The sequence below is a fragment of the Aplysia californica genome, unplaced genomic scaffold (genome assembly GCF_000002075.1).
Source record: "Aplysia californica isolate F4 #8 unplaced genomic scaffold, AplCal3.0 scaffold00033, whole genome shotgun sequence".
In the NCBI taxonomy this organism is placed as follows: domain Eukaryota; kingdom Metazoa; phylum Mollusca; class Gastropoda; order Aplysiida; family Aplysiidae; genus Aplysia; species Aplysia californica.
In genome coordinates, this window is record NW_004797303.1 from 1,783,655 (window position 1) to 1,789,755 (window position 6,101).

Here is a 6,101-nt window from a genome sequence, read left to right on the forward strand (position 1 = left end):
ATAGCCATAGATGTTAAATTTGTAAATTGTCATAAATTGATTGTGTATTTTGGCAATAACATATTTAAGCTCCTGCAAGTGGTTGTATCCCCTTTTGCTTCATGCCAGACGTAACAAGTAGTCTGCCGTGTTGCAGCATCAAATAGGGTAAATGAGCTGTGTTTTTGGATCAAGCTCCAAGAAAAGAGGCTAAGATGCCTTAAGGTGAGATGGAGCTACGAATGTGGTCTACAGATCGTGTTGCTGTGACCTCGTAAGTAATAATTCAGCCGCTGACTTACAGCTGCCTGGTGGTACGTCTGTATGGTGTAGGGCGTGATTCTAGGCTACACTGGTGTTGGTGCAGACTCAGCCTGGGATGATACTGATGCTTCCTTTGTCCCCATATATAAGGTACAGTCCTTGAAAGGACTGCGATATCATGGCTGGGGTTAATTCATGGAACGTGGTCTGATCTGGTCAGTGGTTTCCAAACCAGCTCTTGGAGTGTGTAAAGATCTAGGTGATGAGCACAGTTGGAAGGAGATATTCAAAGCTGATACGGAAATGTCTATATTACTTGTGTTGTTGAAGCACAAATTTGTCACAATGTCCTCTAAAGACTTCAGGGTCATCAAGAACATGGGAAAGTTCAATACTGAGAAGGTGTGAAACCCAACCCTCTCTTTGATTAGCGAAATGGCCCGTTGACATTAGGAGAGTGCATAGATCCGTTACCTAGTCTTAATAAGGACTACAGTCACCTGTCATTTCAAAGTGTGACTGTCCCCTTAAATTAAGAGTTGATTACGTTTGTGCTAGATGAGAACATTTTGTTTACAAACGCGTTAATTATCTCTATAAATGGATTTCAAATAGATTTACCTAATGTAACTCCTTCACTTATGACCGTATTTGAATTTCTGAACTGACTGAAATAAAGTCAATGGATAAAAGAATGTATGAATGAATAAACGAATGAATGAATGAATGAATGAATGAATGAATGAATGAATGAATGAATGAATGAATGAATGAATGAATGAATGAAATATTTCTTTATTCAGTCAGGTATATAAAATGCACCAGACAATGTCAATTAGATTCTATAAGCGCTTCAATTAAGCCGGTTCATAAAGAAGGCTTATCCAGAACCTCGTATAAGCACGCCACTCTCTCAAACCGGGAGCGATGAAATCGAGCAGAAGCAAATCGGTTCACCAGGTGAGGGTTGCAAGGTTTCATCACGCCAGAATATTTTGGGTACGAACATGCGGGGTTTTTTTAAGTAATTTTTTTCTTCTCATAATTTCTCTTTCTAATTAAACTTCTGCTTTTTTTACACAATGTGAAGAAGGACTGGGAGAAGACATTAAAACAGATTTCGAAAAAATGGCTGGTTACGAAGTTTCATCAGTCCACCATCGATATATTAGTTTGTTCGTTTGATTTCGACATCATCCCCTCACATGTCACCAACAAACATACAGCAATATCAGATGAGATTAATTTTTTTTATTTTCGGCTCTGCAATCGATCAGGCGTGACATTGTGTTAGTGTTTTAGTTATATATGATTAGCTGCTATCTTTTATCTGTTTGAACCCTGAGTAGTGGGTGGTTATTGGGCGCTCTAGTGTGGTTTACTCCTTCTTTCCTATAAAAAATCTTTCCTCCTTTTATTTGTACGTTGCTATATATAGTAACATATCTAATCTTCTGCGCTTATATGACCTTTTTATGTTACAAGTGCTGTAAAACTCTTACGAAACGAGCTTCAAGTTTAGAAAGCAACATGTCTCTGAAAGGGAACGTAAAAGGTACGCAGACTTCATCCGTTAAATTATAAAACAAACAGTCCCAAAGACTACTTTCGAATGCCTCTTGTCGATAGTGATTACAATGTAGTTTCAAATATTACATTTTCTGTGTGTCGCATGTCGGTTTGACATGACCCGTCCATCTCCCCACCCATTTGAGTCCAAAAGGTGTTATGATGGTAGTTTTGGCAATAGACGAAGGTACCATAAGAATTTGATGATAGCCTCCGTCCACATCAGTTTTGGAGAAAATGGTGCTTCCGTACAGATAATAAATGTTGACATCTTGTATATGAGTTAAGGGATACTGGTCATCCTTGGAAGCAGTGTTAAGGCGTCTCTAGTCCCAACAGGGTCGCCACTGCCCGTTTGACTTTGGAACCACATGCCTATACTGCGATCCAGCATTTCAAATACTTTTTAGAAGGACGGCCTTTTGTCTTTACTCAGATCACAAAACCTTTAACAGCAGCTCTCGGGAGCAAAACTGACCGTTTCACTTTAATAGCCAAAGACATCTTTCTTACATTGCTGAATTTACCACTGACATCCGGACCATCCGGGACAGGTTCAACGTGGTGACGGACACCCTTTCACGTTTCAATACGGACTCAATATGTGAGTCATCGTGATGAAATCAGGCGCTCGTCAAAATAATGAAATCCAAGATATCGGCTTTCTTTAACGTTTTTTTCTTTTAAGATTTGGCAATTTTTATGGAAGTCTTGTTTTTTTTTCGACTCAACACATTTTAACTCCATTTAAAAACACGTTTCTGGGTTGATTTTTCTGCAAAGCGTTGATTGAAGGCCACCAAAACGTACATTTTAACTTTCCTATGACTTTCAAACTTTGGAAGTTGTTAATTTACTTAAAATGCAAATGTCTCGACTTCTATTCAAACTAAATGGATATTCTTTTTATCAAAAGATCGACAAATGAACACGCTTTAATGTGATACCACACATTCCCAAATATTGACGAGCGCATGATTCCACAACGTTGAGACACACATATTAGAACGCTACATCACCTCTGTGGGTAATTTCAATCGCCTCTCTCAAGGCCACATTCAATCTGTCGTGATGAAAGCCTATAGCAAATCTTCCACTGGTCTTCAGCTTCAAAACGTTCAGCTTGGGGCATCGACACTGCTCTGAGATGGAGCACAGAGGCTAGTGTTAAGCTATTCCTGGGCTTGTCCAGTCTTTGGCAATATTCATGCTCTCTCATATGCACGTGCATGCATGTCCTACTCAACAAGCCATCAATCTATGTTTTGTATTGCACGGTATGAAACGGGACTGGAGCAAAGAATGTCATGCCTGCCAAACATCTAAAATGCATCGACACACAGGTGCACCACTAGCGGAACATTTTCCGCCAAACACCAGATTTTGCAACCTGTATGTGGACATTTTGGGCTTTGTCAATCAACCAGGACATACACTATCTTTTCACCATAATAGACAGTTTCACCATACGGCTAGACACCACCCCTTAACCAGATGCCCATGTGCTTCACCTCTCATCCATCTTTGGATTGTCCGGTTTGGGGTTCCGGAAGACATTATATCAGACCTTGGCAAGCAGTTCACTCTCAATTCTTTGGGCAGAGTGTTAGGCATTAAGACTCGTACAACTCAGCTTATCTCCCCCTGGCAATGGCATGATGGTACTTTTCCACTATCAGCTCAAAACAACACCCAAAGCACGTACCACTAGTCCTGATTGGCAAGCAGAATTATCCTCGGTTCTCTGGGGAATTCGCTCTTCTTGGTTAGTGGACCCCGATTGTTCTCCAGCTGAGTTTAGGTCTGACCCAACACTTCGTCTTCCTAATGAAATTTCATCAGCCGCTTGACGCAAGGACCGTTGAACAAGACTCATTTAAAAACAAATTCCAGTGTACCATGGACTCAGTGCATCCTCCAACACCAAAGTTCCACGGACAACGATCTGCCTACATACCCGCAAATTTGTCTTCAACAGGTTTGTCTTCGTCCGCACTGATTGCCATGGGTCTCCTCTTCAGCGACAGCACGAAGGCCCATATCACATCATTGATATTAGTGAGACGGTCTTCACACTAGACACCAAGAGTCACTGATCGATCAAAGGTGCTTTCGTGACCCCGTTCACATTGTCAATTGACAAGAGACTATATTGCCATACTAAGGTGTCATCGCCAACCTTTTCGAAATCGAAGACACTACCATTTTCTCTACTCGTCACAAATCTGAACATTTCGATCTATTGTAGTTGTCTATCATGTGGTCAGAACGATTGTCATACTATTTTAGTTCCAGGCAATTCGTGATGTACAAATGTGTACTACTCTAAGAGGATGTTAATGTAAAGACTTCGTTACATGTCACCTGCATACATTAACAGTTACAGAACAATAATATTTGTTTGACTGGATTACTACCCGTGTGGGTATATCAGGTGCTTGTAAATAACCTGTGGAAGAGTAAAACGTTTCTTACAATCAGTCAGCTCCATATCTCACTGTGAATCGGCGTTGGTTGGCGGGTGCTCTGTTGTGGTTTGCTCTTTCTTTCGTATTAAAAAAACTATGGTCTCTATCTCCCCTCCTTCTTCTCTTGTAACACCTCCAATCCTCGGCACCTACATGACATCATTGTGTTGCAGGTGCCCTAAAACTCTTACTACAACTAAAAGAACCGGCGTTAGCAATGTGTCTGTAAGACGCATCGTCGTCACTTACAGAAAGCGTGAGTTCGATTCCCGTGTATACGGAAATTGTTCTTCTCTAAATGTTCTCCTTTCACATTCTTTCCTGTTCTCTAACAATGTCCTATCATCTGCTTTCGTCTCCACTTTCTGCCCCCAGCCCTTCATCTTCTTTGCCCCCTCCTCTGAGCGACTGACTCTTTCTGCAACCTCTCTACTGCTACTCCTTGGCTGCTGTCTTTCAGTCACACCCCTGATCTTAGGGTAGGAAAAATCTACCCCTAGCCTTCTCGGACAAGGGCGAAAAATCTCGGAGGTCTCGTGTGCAAGTTGCACACTTTAAAGATCCCTTGGTGGTCCAAAATCGACAAGAGTAGGCTTCGGTAAAATTCAAAATGTTCTACCAACTGAGAATGTTTAAGGTGTCTCGCACGCTCATATGGCCTTATGCAGTTGCGAGCGTCGTAAAACACTTACCAAAAAGAAAAAAAAAAGAGTCCCGTGTTGGGAGGCCTTTTATCGAGTAGGTCCGTAGCGTGTGACGTCATATCCCCCTGAACCCGAGTTGCCCCCGCCTCCTGAATGACTGAAATCCTTATTTTATTTTTTCAATGGGGTACATAGATCTAAATGTGAGGTAGCGTGGTGGAATCAGGCTCTCGTCAAAATAATCAAAGTGTAGAAACTTGCATTTTTCCGGTGCTTTGTGAATTTTTATAAATTTGTTTTTTTGGACTCAACACCTTTCATGCCCACTAAAGAACTCATCCCTGTTTGGATTTTCTGAAAAACGTTGATTAAAGGCACAAAAAATGTAAACTTTCAGTTACCACGGACTCTTAAGCTAAGGAAATAACTAATCTTTGGCGGCCATTTTCTCACTAATTTTACCCCTGAAAACAGGTGAACCCCACTTCCTTCATTTGCAAATATTTCGACTTGTACATAAGATAAATGGATATTTTTTTCATCCAAATAAAGACCAGTGAACAAACTTTAAGACGATACCAATAACTCTACATGCCCCAAAATTGACGAGAGCCTGATTCCACCACGCTGCCTCACAAATGACTTTTACAAGTTAATTAAAACTAACACGTTTTCTTGTCGTGTTAATTCTGACCGCGTGTCGCACCAATACCGGCTGGATGTTTTTCTTGTTTGGATATTGGACACCTTGAATTTCTAGCTACAATTGTACCTGGCGTTGTTTTGTTTTGTTATGGAGTTATTTTTTCTTTTGTTTTGTTTTGGGGTTTTTTGGGGCCTCTTGTCAGGACAGTGACCACATTTGACCTGTCTTGTGCCTTCCTGTCTCTCTTTCTTCCTCTGTATTTCTCTCTCGATAGCTGTGATTGTGTGTCTTCTCTTCTCTTTTAAACCATCCCGTCTCTCTCTCTCTCTCTCTCTCTCTCTCTCTCTCTCTCTCTCTCTCTCTCTCTCTCTCTCTCTCTCTCTTTCTGTCATCCCTCATTCCTCCATCTTTCACTCTATCTGTCTGTCTGTCTGTTTGTCTGTCTATCTCTCTCTCTCTCTATCTCTCTATCTCTCTCCCTCTCTGTCTGTCTGTCTGTCTGTCTGTCTGTCTGTCTGTCTGTCTGTCTGT